The following is a 20,366-nucleotide window of genomic DNA, read 5'->3' as shown; positions in this document are numbered from 1 at the left end:
CTTATGTGGAATGCATATTGACATGACAATACTTTGAATATATTGGGTTACATGAAATACATTCTTGAAATGAATTTCACCATTTTGGGGGGAATTTTAATGTGACTGCTAGACCATGTAATGATCCATGTGCTTGGCATATTTCTGTGGGGCAGGCTGATGGAAGACCCCCTCCCACACGGATGAGCTGGGATCCCTCCCTGGTCTCTCAGAGCCTTGGTATCCTTACCTGTGAAGAGGGAGATTCCCGTGGAAGGTGCCCCGGGACTGAGATTCCAGGAGTCGATGACCTTTTCTTCCCCCTTGTTGACAGCACCAGGGAGGGAAAGGGCGCCTCCGGAAGTCAGCCGCGCTGCCTTTGAGAGAGGTCCCAGAGCTGGTCCAAGTTTGCCCAAGCTACACACCACTGGGGTTTTCGGGGGACACCCTTCAGCTTTGTAAATATGCATTAAAAGAGTAAAAATAAATGCCTTATTTTGTCAACCTTCACAACAACTGTGAGACACGCTTACACAACGCCTCTCACACCGAGGTTCCAGAGCATCACACGGTAAACAGTGCACTGGGAAAAAAAGAAAGAAACCACACGCTTAGAGAGTTCAAAAGGCAGCAGAGAACTTGTTTTCATTTCTGGAAAAAAGAAATGCTAACGTGAAGGCCGGGCAACCGGTGCCCAGGGACCCTGGAAGAGAACCTGTGGACGTGGAGGTGCCCTAAAGCTGGGGCCACAGGAGCGTCAGGTAACCCTGACACGGGAGCAAAAGAACCAAGAGGAACTTTTGGAAAAGAAGGAAGAAGGTTAGTGATGAGGACTAGAAGGTCTAGGACAGCCCGGAGTTTTACTGCAGAAGCTAGCTGAGCGAGGTCATCTCTGGAAGCAGGTGTGGACTCTGAAGAACTGACTCCTGAGCCTGGGACACGGGGGCGGATGTTCTGCTGATCGATGTGCAGAACACGGGAGAATCCATGTTCCCTCCACCCATCCTGGCCTTGGTCGCCCAGGGCTCTAAGAATAGAGATGCTGCCCAGAGGGCCACTCAGATGTGGCGCCTCGGGCGTGGGGCACATAGACAGGAGGCACGTCGGATGTCCCTCTTATTTTTATTTTCCATTTTTGACATTGTCCTTCAGTTCCTCCTCCACGCTCTCCGTTAAGCTGTTAAATCACTCCATTTATTTAGTGCGAGTGTTTCTGAGAGCTCATTTTTATCTTGGTGAAAACCAGGCTTGCTCATGGGCACATAATGAAATTGCATAAATATACCCTTAGCTTGGAATCTAATTTATTTTTCCTGTTCATTATGGGGTAGAAGGCCATTATGAAATGTATAACTTTTTTTTTCCAGTGCTGGAATTGAAAGGCTGGGGCTTGGGCTCTTTTTATTCTGATGATTTTGTCCTGATTCAATTTAAAGCTGGTTAGAGCTCAAATACTGGAGCGTAATTGACAAAGATCAGTGTGGGTTGTAATGCTAATGTCGTGTCTGTGGCTTCCGCAACTCCACACGATGGACAGTGGGTTAAGCAGCGATTCCAGCAGGGGATTCCTGGGCCCGCAGAGCTGTCTGGGCCTCAAGGAGAGAGCCGAGGACTTTTCCGTAGCCAGTGGTCACATTCTCTGCTTTGGGTGAGGGTGGGTGAGTGGCATACCCTGGAGTAGGCAGGTTGAGGACACTCCAGACCTTAAGCACAGAAAGCCTTAGAAATCCCTTCAAGAACATCCGCCCAACCTCTGCTTGTACAGGTAAGGAGTCTGAGCAGCCTATAACCTGGTCAAGGTCACCCTGGCTTCAGCCTCCCCATCCTCAGTCATGGGTTTCCTTGCCATGACAGCAAGTGCATAACATGAAATGAGATGCAAACATGACCTTTGGAAGCAGTGACTTAGGCCACTCTGTATGAAGTTCATGCATTGTGTGCTGAGTGCTGGGAGAGAGGGGGACAGAAGGCACACTGGGCAGCTTGAGCAGGCTCCGATGCCCGCCATGGCTAAGCATTTGTCAAAGGCGTGACCTGGCAAAGCAATGGGCAGGAAGCTGGGGCACCATCCTTCCTCCAGGGTGCACCTGATCCTCCGTTAACTGGTCTCCTCCAGTTTGCTGACGGTTTTCTGTGTGCCCGGCCCTGCTGGGCTTGGGCACAGGATGGGAAAGGCCCAGATGCTGCTCTAGGAGCTTTGATGTGACATCCTGACTCTCAAATAGGAACCGTGCAGAACATCAGTGTGTGCCAGTCAGAGAATGTTCTTTTGGAGGGTGACGAGTGATGATCAAAACATGTGAGTGTGTGTGCGTGTGTGCATGTGCGTGTGTGTGCGTGTGTGCATGTGCGTGCTTGTGATCACTGGGAGGAAGAAAAAAAAAACATCATGGCTGTGACAGGTTTTCAGGGGGAGCTGGAAGAAAAGAATTTAAATTAGAGTTGCAGAGATCTTTCGTTTCCCTCCCCCTGTAACTAGAGTTGCCAGATAAAACCCGGGATGCCCAGTTAAATTTGAATTTCAGATGAACAACAAAGAATTTTTTTGTATAAGTATGTGCCAAATATTGCATGGGACATACCTATATTTTTTTAAATGTTGTTTATCTGAAATTCACACATGTATCCAAGGATCCTGTGTTTTTATTTGCTAAATCTGGCAACCCCACCCTTAACAGCAGAGGAAGTAGAAAAAAAAAAAAGCTTCATTTTGAAATAATTTCCTTAGTCACTTAAAAAATGCAGTCACATGAGTTATAAAGTCATTATTTATTTATCGTATTAGGTCTTCTAAGACAGAAGTGTCTAAAGTGAAGTGATTAGTCTCACTTACTGCTCCCCAAATCCAGCTCTCTGGGGTGACTTCTGACCTCTGCTACTAGCTGGAAGTGTCCCCTCCCAAAATACCCCCCTTGCTCATGCTGACCAACTCGTGTGCATATATGCACATATGTCATTTTCATGTGTTATGTATTTTCCTGGCACTTTCTGCTTTTTTGGAGAAAATCCCAGAAGAAGAATTATTGGGGCCAAGGGCATGTATATCTTAAGTTTTAATAACTACAGCTGGACTGCTTTACAAATTTGAAAGTATTTACAGAATTCACCATACCATGTGAGAATTCTTTATCCTACACCCATACTAGTATCAGTTATTATTATTTCTTAAAATATTTGCCAGTCTAAGGGTACAAAATAGCATTTAAACTTACCTTTCCTCAACTCTAGGAAGGTAGATTATATTTTTTCTGTTTATTATTTATTTGCATTTGACTTCTGTGAACTATCTGTTCATGTGCTTTATCTATGTGTCCATGGAGAATTTTCTTTTTAATTTGTTCTGGGGTACTCTTTACATATGGGCCACTCTCAGACTTTGACTATTATATGCTGTCTTGGAGTTGCTTCTGGACCAGCTGTGTTAAGCCATCACCTGATCTTGAAGCCTTAGACCTGAACTTCTCATGGCAGCGACCTTCTGGGTCTAATGGCAATTGTAGACTTCCAACCCCATCCGGGTGCCTAAGGTCTGCTGATCTTGGTTGTCTGAAATTCCTGGGTTTAAAGGAACCATGTGTGCCTTGAGAGCCTCTGTTAGTGCTTCACTGCCCTGGTGTTGCCCCCCAAAACAATGAGCAGCCCTGGATAGCTTTCAAAACCCCACCTCCCTTTATTATCCTGCTTTCTCTGCACACACAGAAAGCTCTGCTCCAGAGGAGGAAACTGGGACTTGGGAGGAGGCAGCGCGGAGGGTGTCCTGCTCTGACCGTGGAATCTCCCCAAGAGCCGCGTTGACCATGTGACTCTGCAGCGAGTTGCCTCGGGGGCTGCAGGGTGGAGCAGGAGAGACAAGAAGTCTCCAGTTCCCCCAGTTCACTGCAGCCATTAACTCATTCATTCATTCAACAAGACTTTGTCAAGCTCCAGGCACATACACAGATCCTACCTGCAATCAGGGAGCTATCAGCCTCTCGGAGAGAAGTCTTTATATGATGGCACAGATTTTGCTGACAGACTGGCTGGGACCAGCTCTTCTCCCATCTGTCTTCCACAGCGGCGGGTGCGGGGTTGGGGGGGGGGGGGCTTGTGTTTGCAGAATAGGTGAATCACAGCCCCAGAGCCCGACCTAGGGTGAGGGGCTGTCACGGTACCCACCCCACTCCCTCAGCCAGGGTCTCGAGTCCCTGCACCTTCCCTCTCTAACACCCCCAGCTTTGTGCCTGCAGCACCCTGTTCGTGTTTGGGGAGGGGCATCTCCCTGGGACGTTTGTGGCCAGTTCTGTATCTTGTTTTAGGAAAAGATGGTAGCCAGTGGGGCTCACTTAGCTGGGGTGTGGAGGAGGGGCATGCATATGACAGGTGGGCCCTTGAAGCCACCAGGAGCCTTGGAGAGGCAGGGTGGGTGGGGGTGGGCCTGCTGCCATGCTCTAATTATTCAAAGGTCTGTCATATGGAGGAGGAAGTAGGTTTGTCCCTTTGTGTTCAAAGGCAGAAAAAGGATGTGTGGGTGCAAGCTCTAGGGAGACAGAGTTTGGTTCTGAGAGATGTGAACATCAGCAGGACTCAGGAGGCTGTCAGGACTCCACCCTGGGGCACTGGAGCAGAGGCTGGCTGGCATCAGGTGATGGAGGTCGGGAGACAGGCCTGGCACTGTGTGCCCATCCACCCTTGACCTTTCAGGAGAGACCTACTCTGTGTGTTATTTTGTGCCCCCATATGTCCAAGTCCTAACTCCAGGGACCTGTGAATGAGATTTTATTTTGGAATAGGGTCTTTGCAGCTTTAATCAAGTTAAAGTGAGGTCTTACTGGGGTGGTTCAGTTCAGTTCAGTTCAGTCACTCAGTCGTGTCTGACTCTTCGAGATCCCATGAATCTCAGCACGCCAGGCCTCCCTGTCCATCACCAACTCCCGGAGTTCACTCAGACTCACATCCATCGAGTCAGTGATGCCATCCAGCCATCTCATCCTCTGTCGTCCCCTTCTCCTCCTGCCCCCAATCCCTCCCAGCATCAGAGTCTTTTCCAATGAGTCAACTCTTTGCATGAGGTGGCCAAAGTCCTGGAGTTTCAGCTTTAGCATCATTCCTTCCAAAGAACACCCAGTGCTGATCTCCTTCAGAATGGACTGGTTGGATCTCCTTGCAGTCCAAGGGACTCTCAAGAGTCTTCTCCAACAGCACAGTTCAAAAGCATCAATTCTTCAGTGCTCAGTCTTCTTCACAGTCCAACTCTCACATCCATACATGACCACTGGAAAAACCATAGCCTTGACTAGACGGACCTTTGTTGGCAAAGTAATGTCTCTGCTTTTGAATATGCTATCTAGGTTGGTCATAACTTTCCTTCCAAGGAGTAAGCGTCTTTTAATTTCATGGCTGCAGTCACCATCTGCAGTGATTTTGGAGCCCCAAAAAATAAAGTCTGACACTGTTTCCACTGTTTCCCCATCTATTTCCTATGGAGTGATGGGACCAGATGCCATGATCTTTGTTTTCTGAATGTTGAGCTTTAAGCCAACTTTTTTACTCTCCTCTTTCACTTTCATCAAGAGGCTTTTGAGTTCCTCTTCACTTTCTGCCATAAGGGTGGTGTCATCTGCATATCTGAGGTTATTGATATTACTCCCGGCAATCTTGATTCCAGCTTGTGTTTCTTCCAGTCCAGCGTTTCTCATGATGTACTCTGCATATAAGTTAAATAAGCAGGGTGATAATATACAGCCTTGACGTACTCCTTTTCCTATTTGGAAGCAGTCTGTTGTTCCATGCCCAGTTCTAACTGTTGCTTCCTGACCTGCATACAGATTACTGGGGTGGGGTGGGTCCTAAATCCCGGGACTGGTGTCCTTATAAGAAGAGAAGAGGACATACAGAGACAGACGGTCATGTAAGGGCAGAGGCAGGGGTTGAAGTGGTGCGATGCAAGCCTTTGCAGCGTGCACAGCACTGCTGACACCTCAGTGTCAGGCTTTTGGCCTCCAGAGCTGTTCAAGAATAAAACTGTGTTGTTTTAAGCTGCTCATTTTGTGGTAGTTTGTTACGGTAGCCCCTGGAGACAAATACACCAGCCAAGCAGATTAGTGTCCCACCTTCTGGGTCGCTTAGAAGATGGAGAAGGTAAGAGGGGACTCTGTTCAAAGTGCTGTGCTGGGTGTGGCCTGAGGAGCCCATGGGCTGGCTCCTCTCAGAGCCTTTGGTGCCTCATTCAATGGAAAGAAGCCAGTGGCCGGCAGCCGGAGAGTCAGGGGAAATGTGGCTTGTCCACCTGTCCGTCGGCACGATGGAGCACCTTTGACAGAACCGATGTGGCCACAAGGACGTGTTTACTGAGCTACACTTAAGCAGGCCCCCTCGGCTGGCAGACTTACAGGGTGTGATGGTGCGTTTTGCTGGAAGGCACACGTGTTTTACCGGTATTGCCAGGAGTATGTGGCCCAAGACAAAGGTGTTAGTTGGGTGATGATTAGTATAATGGGGGTTCTGGAGCCAAACTGTCGGGTCAAGGGGATGGTACTTTTTCATCCCCACCCCTCTGTGAAGTCACTTAATTCTAGCTGTGAATGGAGGAGAGAAGGGTGAGGAGAGAGGGTGTCTGGCTGTGCAAGAAGCTGTGGAGGGAGGCACTGTGCAGACAGACCTGCGGTAGCTGCTGTTCACGGGCAGAGGGGGCTGGGGTCTTCGAGTGGCCTGCAGAGGGGAGACCAGCCCTTCCCCAGAGGCTGGCTTCTGATTGAGGGCTCATCTGCTCCTAGAATAAGAGGGGACCCTCCCACTGCCTGGCGGACCCACTATCAGTGTGGACTCTTCCGGCCCTGCTCAGCCAGTGGCCCCACAAACGTGGACCCCACGGTCCTCCTTGGGCCCCAGCATAGGCCATTCCTGTGTTAGCATGGTCATCCTTACCCAGGCGACTTTGTCTTTGGGAGCAGGCTGTCTTGTCTTGCCCTATGCTCCCCCAGCATGTGGCCTGGCCAGGCCCTGTGGGCATGCAGCTGACCTGTGAGCCCAGGCACCTCAGAGGGGCAGTGGGGCTGCTTTCTACCCTCCAGATCACCTGTGGATCTGAATGTTGGGGTGAGTGTTCTGGGTGGTGATGGAGAGGGTGAAGGTCTAGTGAGGGTGAATGCAGCATCTCATGGTGACGTCTCAGAGGGCAGGCTGGGAAGAGCCTTGTTGGGGAGATGGCCCCACAGGCCGATGGCTCCCAGAGGCGTCCAGACCCTCTCGCTTCTTACTGACCTGGGCTTGGTGCAGGGAGAGGGAGGCCACCCTGACCTCAAGACTGAGCACTCAGTCCACAGGAGGCCCTGTGCTCTTAGCGGTGACTGGTTCTGGCTGATGAGACAAGAGGAGTGTCTTCCAGCATGGAGAGTCAGCTTCTGTGAACGGTTCTTGGCTTCTAAGAGGGGCCTCGGGATGTTGCTATGGATCTACTACAGACATCCTGCTCCCAGCCTGACGGGAGGTGCAGGGCAAGCAGGGGGCAAGGACCTGTGTCCTGGTGACAAAGGGAGGTGCTGAATCACCCAGCCCTGCACCAGCCCTAGCCTGGACTTCCTGTCCAGGAAGTGGATCCCAGGGTGTGGGATCACGCTAGGCACCAGGAGGCTTCCACGTGGGACCCGGAATCTGTGTCTCCCGGGGCCACCAGCACCCTGGGTCGCTGAGCCTTGTTTTCCCTGGGATCAGCCTCTGAGGCACTTATTAAAGTGGCTCCCACCTGGGCAGAGATCCTCCACTTTTATTTCATCCGTCGCAGGTTGGTGTTTCCCTAAAGGAGCTCCCCTAAAGTGCACAGGAAAGCAATAAACCAGTAAACCAGAAGCCACAGTTGCTTGGCGTCCATGATGCTTTGCAAGCACGGATCTGTGCTCCCAAGGACACTGCTATTGGGTCGCAGTGGCTCTGAGGCTGGCACAGCTTACCACCATTCATCCTTGGTTCTGCCCCAGGCTAATCTCCTCCTCGGGTTTTCAACCAAGCTGCGGGGACCAGTGGTAGGAAGTGCTGCTGGCGGATCCTGAGGCCGGACCTGGGTGGGGAGGGGGAGGGAATCTCAGCCCCTCCAGCACCCTGCTCATCCTGCTCTGGTGAGGGCCTGAGTCTGTGCGGAGCTGCTCTCAAGGCCCCAATCCCTGGTCCCCGAAGGGGAACCGTGTGTGCTTGGCCCCAGGATTTCTCCTGACCCTGGGGGAGCCCCCTTTGCTCTTCTTGGAGTTGGCCTCAGCTCTGACTCCTATAAGCTCCCTCGTGTTCTCCATTCATTTACCCCTCTTCCGTGGGGCTCCTGGTGAGACCACAGTGGGAGGGACCCCAGGGGCTCTGCCTGTGCCTCATCCAAGAGGATGAGGGGGCATCCCCAGGCTCTTTGCACCTCATCTATTGTCACTGTGAAACAGCAGACTCCAGCCCAAACTCCCATGTCCCATTTGAGGAACATGCCTCCTTCCTGGCAGAGAAGCTGCGAGTCCTGTGAGTCCCTCCTCAGACTCAGGAGGGATTCAGGCTCCTCACTCCTCCCACCTCCATTTGCGGCCCCTCTGGCTTTCTTCTTGGGGAATGGCTTGACAAAGTCCAGATGACTGCAATCTTACTGTCCCCGAACTACTCTAGACATCTTACCTGAGGTCTTAGCCTGCTTCTGCAGCCATGACAAAAATAGTGCAAACAGGGTGGCTTAAGCAGCAGGAGTTTAATTCTCACAGTTCTAGAGGCTTAAAGTCTGCGATCAAGATGTGGTGTGGTCAGGTTCTAGTGAGGGCCCTCTTCTGGCTTGCAGACTGCTGCTTTCTTGATGACCTCACATGGTGGGGAGAGGGCTCTGGGGTCTCTTCCTATTAGAGTACTAATCCCATCACAAAGGCCCAATCCTCAGGCTTCATCTAACCCTGATCACCTTCTACCTCCAAATACTGTTCCATTGAGGGTTAGGGCTTCAGCGGGCTTCCCTGGTGGCTCAGTGGTAAAGAATCCGCCTGCAGTGCAGGAGCCGCAGGAGACACAGGAGACACAGGTTCAACCTCCTGAGTCGTGAGGATCTTCTGGAGGAAGGCATGGCATCCCACTCCAGTATTCTTGCCTGGAGAACCCCATGGACAGAGGAGTCTGGAGGGTTAGAGTCCATGGGGTCGCAAAGAGTTGGACGTGACTGAAGTGACTTAGCACGCTTGCACGTGGGCTTCAGCATATGAATTTTGAGGGGATGCAAGCATTCAGTCCATGACACCTGCAGTGAGAGGAAGTCAAGTCAGTCCTTCAGAACAATGATATTATTTATATCTGAAGATACCACTAGCCAAGGGGAGCCTCCTTCCCCTTGAGCTCAGATCAAGTGTAGAAGCATTCACAGTATTAGTTATAAAGGTCAGTAGTAAAACCTTTTCACTGTTGCTCAGAATTGATTACCTTTCATGCATGTACATCCCCACCCCAATATCATTTATCCATCAACAAATTCTCAGATATCCACTGTTGCCTTTATACACACACACACACAGACCTACACACACAACTCTGGACATAACTCCTTATTGTTTTAAATTAGTCTATTCTTTTGCTTCTCAGAACTATAGAGATCATGCCTAGGTAGCCTGGAAGATCTTTGGATGTTGCAGATCTGGCTGTTTTCCTCATTGATCCATTTCAGTAAGAGAAGGTGTCAGAGAAGGGGGCTCTCTTTTGAGGGTCATGTCTTTTAATCAAGTTTGGTTTTTTAAAATATTGTAGAATTTGGACTACAGAGGAAAAAACTTAAAAAAATAATATTTTTCTGTAATCATAGAGCTGATTTGTTGACAAAGGGCATTTTCTTGTTTAATGCTTAATTGTAGTGTTCTGTATTATAAAATTTGCCTTTCCTGTCTTCAGCTACCCTTTTAGTATTCTTTGGCTAATTCAGTCATTAAAAAATGATGTTGTGGAAGAATACTTAGTGATTTAGTATGAGACATAGTTAAGTGAAAAAAAGTTATAAAATGGAATGTACAGTATGATCCCACTTAGTACCAAAAATATATATTCTATGCATAGGAAAGTCTGGGAGGGTATTATGCTCAAAATGTTAACAGGAGTTATTTTGGGGTAGTGGGATTGTGGGTTATTTTAAATTTTCTTCTTTTTGCATAAGTGTAGTTTCTAAATTTTCTGCAGTGAATATGTATTCCTTTTATAATAAGGACAAGATCACAGATCATGCCAAAGGCTGTTCAGATTCTCTGACCACAAGGGGCCCAGGTTGCTCCTCCTGTGCTGGACAGCTCCCATGCTCAGCCTGGGGTTGCCCACCAAAAACTTGCCTCCCAACACTCCTGGGACTCTGGGCTGGGCAAAGCTGACACTGGTTTTCCCTAGTGCTGAAGTGACTTGGCGACCCCTCCCTGACAGGTGGGTTTATCACCACCCTCCTTGATGGGCCTCTAGTCCTCTACTGTACCCATGCCAGCCAATGGTTGTGCTGGTGGCATAGCTGGTTAAGTCCAGGGGTATGGCTGGGGCATGGCCTCAGGAGGATTTCTGAAGCCTGAAGAGTCCCCCCAGCACCTCCCACCGCCAGTGCTGGAGGCGGGCTTGGCCCCCAGCACCCACTGCAGCTGGGGAAGATGGACAGTTCAGCCTGTCCCATCCCCAGGGTGGTCCTATGAGAAAAGCAAAGGACAGAGCCTGCATGGTAGAGAAGGCCAAAGCCCAGCTACCCCACCAACTAGCTCTTCATCGACTCTCTGAGCCTCAGCCTCCTTAACCTACAAAATGAGGATGATGCTGTGAAAATGAGATGAAAAACGAGGTTCAAGGACCTCGGGTGGGGCTTGAAACAGGGCAGGTACTGAGCATATATGCCTCCTCTTTCTCACCTTTAAGGGAGGCATAGTCCAATTGGGGACACACCCACCCTGGTATAAATTGGTGAAGTTCACTGGGGAAGCTTCTACATGTCAGTGGACATTCAGGTCCAGATTGATGAGGGCTATTTCAACAGGAGTCATTCGTTCTTTAACACACATGCATGTATGCACATACGTTTTTAACAGTCTCCTGACAGAAGAGAGTCACGGAGCAGGGACTGGTCCCTGTGGCCCTGCTTGTGTCCTGGGAGTCTAGTGCGCATGTGATTCAACAGTAGCCACCCCTGGACAGGGCAGCAACCAAGCTTTCCAGCATCATCGAGGCAGAGGCCAGAGCCCCAGGATTACTCCTGGCTGCTCTGTCCTGGGGAGCAGCAGCAGGAGCAAGGGGAGGCTCCCTACTCTGAAGGTGTGGGCCTCCCTCACTGGCCAGGTCATCTTCCTCTCCTCTGACCTCCTAAATATCGTCTGCTGCCCAATCCACTGGCCTTGGACCTTGGATCTGTCCACTTGTCTCCATTTCCTTGGGCACTAGCAACCATTGTCGGCTTCCATGCCTGTGGCCTTGATGCTTCTGTCCTGCAGTGAGAGACCCTCCTGCACTGCAGATCTGCTCATGCTGGCCCCTGTCTCACCTATCTGTGCTGCCCAAGGGCTCTGAACGGTCCAGCCTGGCTTTGCTGCAGGCCACCCCACTCTGCCTTTAGGGCCAGCACATGGGGGACATTACAACAGGGAAACTGGGCCTACCTCTCCCCCCTTCCCCCACTCCTGTGCAGTTCTCACACAGATCTGTCATGCAGAGGACCACTTTGGGATGTCCTGGAGAAACAGGTGAGAGGTGTTATGGTGGTTCTGGTGAGACCTCCCTAAAAAAATCAGATGAGGGCTAAAGAAATGCCAAGGAGGGCACTGAGCCATCTGCTCTGCTTCCTGGAAACCTGAGCCCTGACACAGCAAAATCTGGCCATGAGTATTCAGATCACACAAAGCCCCTCTCTGGCCGCAGCCCCCTCTTGAATTGGTGTTTGCTCAAGCCCATCGCTGGTGAGTGTGTTTGTGCGCATGGAGGAAGCTGGTCAGGTGAGCAGCTGGTCAGGAGGGAAGTGTTTCAGAGATGGAGGTGAATCACTGCGAACATGATTGGATTTACAAAAATTGGTTTGACACAAATTTTCAGGAATCCATCTGGGCTCCATGAGAGGTAGAGCTGTTCCCTTTTCTAGATTCCCAGGAAGCTTATGTTCTGGGGAAACTGTGTGTATTTGCTGCCAACAGAGGTTTTATTTTTAGCCAAAAGTGAGAGAGGGAAGGGGGGCCCAGAGGTGGGGGCCGAGGTGCCCTGAGTGGAGCCATGCTGGTGGGAATAGTGGTGAAGGGGGCAGCCCTTGAGGTGGAGACTGGGACCCGACCTCAGAGGGTCTGCCACCTTTTTCCTTCGGGGGAAGATGGTTCCCTTCTGCAAGCCTCTCTGTGGGCTGGGATGCGATGGTGCGGCCAGTCTCCTCCCCCCACTTGTGTGCTAAGATGAATACCAAACGCTACCAGCCATCACGCGTTCTAAATTTACAGGGTGCTTGTCCTTCACTGGTTGCTTAAAAGTGAAGCTGCCTTAGATGACGAGGATGCTAAAGCTGGAGCAGCATGGCAGCTGCCGGCTTCGCGGGTCCCACCTGCTGGCCTGTGCCGCCCTCACCCGAGCCCTGCGGCCTCCTCATCCCACCTGGGCCTCCTGGGTGGGGCAGCGGTCAGAGGCCACAGGGAAGGGTGGGCTTGCAGCCGGAGCGCCCCTCCCCTGATGCAGGCACAGTCTGTGTGGGGACTGAGAGGTAGGATCTGGGCACTTGGCAACGACACTGATGTTTCTCTGTGCCGCACCTCCCAGCCGGGAGCCTGCTGTTCTATTTTCCTCACCACCAGAACTGGCCAAGTCCTCGGCCTGGTGGAGCCCTGCAGGGGCGACGCCCCAGGAGAGCTTGAGGGGGCAGAAGCAGGCACCAGAATGCCACCCCCTACATCCACCACTAAATCTCAAGCTGCTTAGAGTCCACTGCTGAGAACAGACCCTCTTGAGATGCTTGTGGCCTTGGAGGAGCTGTCCCCCCCACCCCTGAACTCCCAGAGGCCCATCATCTGTGCAGCCTCAGCACTCTACGCACGCCTTACGGTTCCGTAATGAGGACCCACAGGAGCTTTATCAGGGTTCCCCCAGCCCTGGGGGAGGCTCATTGTCTCTGAAGCCCCAGGGCTGAGACAGGCCAGGGCCCAAGGATGGAGTGAATAAAGGAACCGGGGAGAGCCCACCACCCACCCTGGTTTCTCCTGGTCTGGCTCGCGGGGCTGGCTTTCCTCTTAGTGTTGAACTTCGTGGGTGGATTTCACCACAACCTCAAAATAAAATACTGTCACCTGAGCTCCAGGTGAGCAATTCCTGGGCATGGGCTGAGGCATGAAGATGGAGATGGCATGGTTCTGGCCCACATGCATCTCATACACTCGAGGGGAGCTGGACACATGCACTGTGTTAGGTGGATGAATGCTGGCGAGTGTTTATTCACAGAGCGCTGAGAGTGATGAGAGACGGTGAGGAACGTGGCATTTTGAGTAAGTCATCCCCCCACCCCCAGCCAACCATCCCAAAGTCTCACTGCAACTCTCCATGGCAGGAAGGGCTGCTGGCCTCCTGGGTGTGCATGACCAGAGGGAGGAAGGCCAGAGGCCTGGGGCACCTGGACCCTTGCAGACGATGGGTGGAGTGCAGGGGCCGGGGGTGGTGGAGCATGTGTGGGCAGGAGAGTGATGTGGAATTCAGAAAATGGACCTCGGCAGGCTCAGCGGATAGGGCTATCCAACTCTAGTACCAAGAAAGCCCTTGAAGCAGGGCCCCCTGACTGAGTGTGGCCCATCATCACCCTTTTGAACCTGCTGGACCATCAATTGTAGGTGAAAGTTTTTCCCTAGGCTTGATGTTTGTCTTAAAAATATTCTGTCCCCGTGGGTTTTTATCTTTACCCTGAAATTCTTTTAGTTTGGGCTTCCTGTCCTGAATCACATCAGAAATGCTTATTAACAACTTTCCGGCACGTTCCCTTCTCTGAAAACACAGATTAACATCCAGGTACCAGTGCAGGGTGCTCACCCTAGCTTGGCCTCTCCAGAGTTCATGGAGCTTGCACTCACTTTGCCAGAACTGAGGTTTTTTTCCCCAAGGTGGGTAAGAAGAAAACACTGTGGGCATGTCCTCCTCTCCATGGGGGGTGTACTCCTTGTTTTTGCATCCCTTTAAAAATCCCCCCATCCATGCTTTGTGTAAGTTCAAACCAGCTCCTGTAGAGTTGAAATGTTCTGGAGCAGGGCTCTGTAAACTAGCTCTGTCAATGGCCAGGTAGTTAGTATTTTAGGGCCAGGAGGTCTCTGTCACAACAACTTAACTTGGCCATCAGTGTGAAAGCCACCTTAGATAATATGTAAATGAATGAATGTGGCTATATTCCCATAGATTTGTTTACAAAACAGGTGGAAAGCTGTGTTTGTCCCCTGGCCTTGGTTTGCTGACCTGTTGTAGAGCGTCCAGGGACTCCTGGAAGACTTCGGGTCCATCTTTTTCCCTTTGGGGGACAAAAGCCTCTTCTTCCTTTTCTCCCTCATGCCTTCATGCTTAATCTGAGCTTCCTTGACTGGTAACACCCCTAACGTTCCCCAGCATCACCTCCCGTGACGTGTGTAGGTCTAGCCCATTGTCTCCTTTAGAAGATCCCTCTTCTTGCACAGACTTGAGTCTGCTACCTGGGTCTGTGGCCAGCTTCCCCATGACCCCCTCCCCACTTTCAAAGGTACTCCCCTCTGCACTTCAGAACTGGCCAGCTCCTGTACTGGGCAACTTGCTGGTGTCCAGCTGCCCCAACCAGTCTGTAGCTCCCTCCCTTCTTTGTCTGAATTCCTCTAGACACTCCTGGTCCCCAGTTGCCTCCCTCCTGGGAGCCATAGAGCTGGTTCCTTGGGTGTTTGAAAAACGCAGGTTCTAAGTGACAGCTTGTTTCCCTGAATGCCTCTTTTCACCTCTTACTGGAAGTCTAGACTTTGCTTCCTGACAGTAAGGTCTCAAATTCACCTGTAAGCCAGGTGATTTATGTGGGGTGGGACACAAGCTTTTGTTGGACTTTGTAGCATCTTGTCAAACAAAATAATCTTTTCCCTCCTAACTTGTCTTTGGCAATAACTCGCAGGAAATTGAAAAATCAGTGCATAGAATCCTAGGTACCCTTCATTGGGATGAATGTGAGTTTTTGATGTCAGGAGTATCCTTTGGGCACTAAAAGAGGTCTAAAAAGAAACAATTTGGAATTGACTCTGAGTGATGTCTTCCTGCGCCATTTGCACCTGCTCACTGTTACCAGGGGGCAGTTACTTAGCCCCCCTGCCTTCATCCTGCCAGAGTTTTTGAGTAGGGCTTTGGGGGCACAGTGGGCCGGGAAAATAAGCATTGCCTCAGTTACAGCAACACCTGGGAAGTCTCAGGTGGGAAGGAGAGGCACTTGGAAGGGCTGTGATATGGAGGTGTCAGCAGGAACCCGCTTCCCTGAAACCTTTAGGGGAGACTCTTTCCTGGCCTCTCCTAGCTTCTGGTGGCTGCCGATAGCCCTCGATGTTTCTCAGCTTGTAACTGCATCACTCCAGTCTCTGCCTCTGTCGTGACATGCCCGTCTCCCTGTTTCTGTCCTCTCTTCTTGTCAGGACACCCATGATATTGGATTAAATGCTCTACTCCACTGTGACCTCATCTTAACTTATATCTTATCCTATCTACAAAGACCCTGTTTTCAAATAAGTTCGCATTGAGAGGAACCAGGGGTTAGGATTTCAACATTTCTTTTGGTGAGTGGGTGGGGAAGGACACGATTCGACCCACAGCGAACACGGGCCAAATAGAAAGAGGGAGAGGCCAGATTCCGCGTGCTGCTGTGCTGGGACCCCACCGTGCCCCTCCCTTTCTTCTAGGAGCCCCTCCCGGCTGGTTTTAATGAGGTGCTGCCTGACAGCAGACTCACTGAGAGATACTAACAGGCGCACTCTTCTATTATTGTGGCTGCCAGCACTCCAGGACCAACTGGGTTTACAAAAATAAAGTTGTATCATCTGCTGCATGTACCGCATCCCCTAAAACAGGTTATTAAGGGGAAGTGGGGAATATCGGAAACAGATGGAGGAGTCTTTGATTTGCATAAGGTGCCATTTGCATGGCTCAGAAGCCTCTATGGAGGGAATAATGTATAGAAATACACATACGTAAGCCCTCGGTTGGGAAACAGAGGCACACTGATCAACCACAAAAATAGATGTGAGAGAGACCAGGCTAGGAGGGAGAGGGAGAAGGAGGCAGGCAGGGAGAGGATAACAAGCAAAACCAGTGCCCAGCACAGAACTCCCAGCGCAGCTGTGGGGCCGCCCTCCCTCCAGCTCCTTTTCCAGCGTTGTGGTTTCAGAGCTGATGGATTTTATACATGCAATGGCAGGATGGTATTTCCGAAAGATCTGGCTTTTCTTCTCTCTCCCAGAAGGGCAATTGGTTAAAAAAAAAAAAAAAAAAGACAAGAAAAAGAAGAGCATAGTTACCAGCAAGCTGGCTGGATGATCCTGGCAGACAGAACTTTGTGTGCGTTCTTGGGGTCCCCTGGTGCAGAGAGCTAGTCCTTCACACAGAAAGAGACAAGAGTGAGTAATGCGCAGAGTGGTGATCCTGCCAGGAGAGGAGATGAGATGAGAGGGTGGGCTCAGGATGGTGATACCTGATCCTGGGATTGGCCGATGGTGGCGGCAGGGGGAGTCCTGCAGGTCTGCCACCTGTGAGATCCTTCTGTGTCCCAGCCCCTCGCAGTCCTCAGCCTCACTGACTGATGCTAAGAGCTGGAGGGGCTGGGCTGGTATCACAGGGTGGTTTTGTCCCATACTTTCTCACGTGCCTGATTCTCTCACCAACACAGGTGTCACTGGAAGATGGGAGGTGGGTCACTGTCTGCACAGGGCCCTCTGCAGAGAACAAGACAGCCCTGGTTCAGCTGTGCTCTGACCCTTTAGTTGTATGTGCCAGGGTGACAGAACTGAGATCCAGTGTCTGTTTCATATCCAGCTGCTGGAACATGGTTTAGCCAGAACAGAACTACTTCCACCTCCCACCTACCTTTGATTTGTCGATTCCAGGGTCCTCTTGACCATTCTGAACTCTCTGCTGATCAGACACTTCCTAATTTTTGACCTGTTTCAGCAGTGGGATGGGGGCTGCTCCTTGGCTGGGCATGTGGACTGCTGTCCTGCCATCAGTCTCTGTTAGTGCCCATTGATGAGGGAGTAGGACCCCACCTAACTCCCTGGGGCTTAATACCATGACAGAGGCGACAAAATGTATGGATGACTGTTGGGGTCACCTCTGCTTTGGGAAGGAAGCCACTTGGCTCAGTGGCGTAGCCGTCTTCCTCATGAGCCATGTGAGTGCTGTCCACTGACCACCCAGGGCTCCACTCCCCAGGCCTCACATTCCTGGGAGTCATGTGACTAGCTCTCCCTCATGGACTGTGAGTGGAAGTGATGCCTGTCACTTCCCGGTGAGGGGGTGAGGACTGGGGGGCAACCTTCTTTCCTAGCTCTTGTCTCTGGGTTGTGGCTGAGAGAAGGGTAACTGTGGGGCCCTGGGCCCTGCATGGGAGCTGAGGCTGACTGTGAGGGGTGTTGTGATGTGAAGACCCGTGTACAGCAGTTGGCTTGTCCTGGTGAATTCAACCGCTTTCCCTATGCTTTTCTACCAGGCTGGATGTTAGTGGTTTCCATACTGGGTGGGTGGCATCTGCAGCATCTGGCCAGTTGTTATCTCAAGAGATTGGTCAAAATTCTAAATAAAAATGAGTTTCCATGCCTTTTGGTTTGACATTTATACACAAGACATATACTCAGACAAGAAAAGAGATTTCCATTACAAAACTCTAAGTTTAGAAAAATAGATGGTAATGAGTGGTATTACAATACACTTCCCAAGGAATTCCAGTCAAGCGCCTTTAAGACATTGAGATCCCGGCAAGCGTGAAAACTTCAATTTGATTTACATGTACATGATTAGAGAGTGCTTCAGAGGTGCAGATAGTCCTCCCCTATTGGAGATGGAATGGGGGTAAGAGAAAGCTCTGTGGTGAGAAATGAAACCGAATTGCCAAGGCACAGCCCCTATGGAAAGAACAGGAATCATTTTCTTGGAAATGAGGATCGTGGGCTTTCTCCTTTGTTGGGAAACTCATTGGTGAATCCAGGTGATCTCAGCAGAGGGGCCTGCCAGGTGAAGTGGAGGTCTTTGCCATCTGGCTCATCTGGTCTGGAGTGCATTAGAGATTCTCGTCACCTGACATACCTGTGCTCCTGTAATTTACAGCAGCCTTGTCAACCAGGGGAGGTTTTATACCCAGAGACATTTGGCATTGTCTGGAGACATTTTGATGGTCACGGCTTGGGGGGCAATGGCAGTGCTCTGGCATCTAGAGGGTGTAGGCCACGGACACTGCCCAACACCACACTGTGCCCAGGATGGCCCCACCTATCAGTGGTGCTGAGGCTGAGAAACCCTGACTTATGGGGAACCTGGCAAGGTTGGGAGGTGCCAGAGGGCCCTTTCCATGCGAAAGCTATGAAGACAAAATTCTTTAAGCACCATGGCGGGCAATTGCCTGATGGTGAATTATACGCTGGAATCCTTGCTTTTGAGTTATGTGACTGTGCAGGTCCTGAGCATGTGGTGCCTGGGCAGAGTCTGTAAGAGGGTCTGTAAGAGGGGTGACTTCTCTGCTTCTCAAGGCATGAGGTGGGGCAGAGCTGCTTTTACAATTGCTTCTCCAGCCAAGGCGTTTGCTTCCAGATGCAATGCCCTGTGCTCAGTCCAGACTCGGTGCCCTGCCGGAGACAGCAGTCTGGGACCCAGCATTCCACACATCGTTGGCAGGGAGCAGCTTTCACCACTTGAAGCTGACATCCTGGGGAGAGGGACCTTGCTGACTACTCAAGAACACTGCTTTGCAATGGACGCCCAGGGTGGACATGCTGGGCAGGAGAGAGAAAGCCATTGTTTTGCTGTTGTTTCTCCTCTTAAAACCATTGAAAGGCTGGAGCAGAGCTCAGCTGCCTCTACCAAGCAGGGCGGATGGGGGAGAGGCTGTGTTAGGCACATAGAAACCGCTTGCCCATGTTAATGCTGGTACTGTTTGTAAATACTGGTTCTAGGAAACCAGCTCTAACCTGCGGTTTGTCTGCCGTGTGTTGGTAAACCTGCCCGCACATCACTCTTGGCAGTACTCTTCTGTCAAACTCATTTCTTATCCAAATGGGGAATGGAATGATTTCATTATTCTAGAACTCTCCAGAATCCTGGGTTCCACTCCCTGTAGGGAGAGTGGAAGTTTCCCATCACAGAAGAAGGGTCTGGGGATCATTTAACCCAACTCTGGTTTTAACAATGGGGAAACTGAAGCCCAGAAGGGAAAAGCAAAGAGGTGGTCACAAGTGTGGACTGAAATTCTGGCCTTTTGTCTCCCAGAAGAAAGCCTAAATCCACCTACGTAGGACCTCTTAGGGGTGTCTGGCAACTCATTTTGATGACACTGAGGGCAGGAAGGGGAGGTGAGATTCAGGATACAGAGAGTGTGGGAGGTAAGGTACCAGGATGCTGGACATCCCGATATTGGCCAGCTGGAAAGGTTTGACTTTGATTAGTTTTGCATTTCATCGAATTGCATTTAATTCGTGTGTTTGCTGGTCTTCCACTCTCCCATTGGACAGTCAGCTGTCCCACCCCTGGTCATACTCCTGGCATCTGGGCATTTGCTGGATGCTCAGGGCTTGGGCTTAGCAATTCCTGTTGAATGAACCAATGGATTCCTTGATCTGTTCTTTGATCAGCTCATGGGGACATTGAACTTGAAAGAAGGAAACTCATTGACTAGAACTTTGGTCTTTTTACCATATGCTGTAGACTGAATGTTTCCAATCTCCCGACATTCACATGTTTAAAAGAATCTCTGACATGATGGTATTAGGAGGTGAGAGCATTTGGGATGTGATTAGGTGATCAGGGTGGAGCCCCTGTAAATGGGGTTATGCATGCATGCTAAGTCGCTCCGACTCAGCAACCCTAGGGACTGTAGTCCACCAGGCACCTCTGTCCACATTCTGTCCCGCAATTCTGGGAAGCCTGAGATCAGGTGCTCACAGCTTCTGTGTCTGGTGAAGACTCTCTGGCCATGGATGTCTCACCATGTCCTCACGAGGCAGAGAGAGACTGTGTCTTGGGTCTTTTCTTCCAAGGGCACTAATCTCATCATGAAGGTTCACCCTCATGGCTGACTCACCCCCACTTCCAAAGGCCCACCTCCAGGTAGCATCCCACGGGAGGTTAGTGTCAACATGTGGTACTTTCAGTCCACAGAGTGGGGGTGGCCCCATGGAGCTCCTGGCCCTGGTGTCAGCGGGAGAGTTTCTGTGTCTCGAGATGGAGCTAGGGACTTATAGTTACTG

At 50.8% G+C, this 20,366-nt stretch overlaps 1 protein-coding gene, 1 non-coding gene and 1 pseudogene across 2 annotated transcripts in view; 1 reads left to right on the top strand and 2 right to left on the bottom strand.

Moving 5' to 3' along the window:
* RBFOX3 (RNA binding fox-1 homolog 3) overlaps positions 1–20,366 on the top strand; it is a gene marked incomplete in the record, with an annotated part of 435,130 nt that overhangs the window by 51,117 nt on the left and 363,647 nt on the right.
* On the bottom strand, positions 9,297–9,372 carry LOC112584133 (annotated as a pseudogene).
* On the bottom strand, positions 9,538–9,617 carry LOC112584137. The gene has a single exon (XR_003108481.1). It is a non-coding gene; the product is annotated as a small nucleolar RNA U2-19 (small nucleolar RNA).

The sequence above is a fragment of the Bubalus bubalis genome, chromosome 3, assembly GCF_019923935.1.
Source record: "Bubalus bubalis isolate 160015118507 breed Murrah chromosome 3, NDDB_SH_1, whole genome shotgun sequence".
Taxonomy (NCBI): Eukaryota; Metazoa; Chordata; class Mammalia; order Artiodactyla; family Bovidae; genus Bubalus; species Bubalus bubalis.
This window is presented reverse-complemented; position numbering and strand designations above follow the sequence as displayed.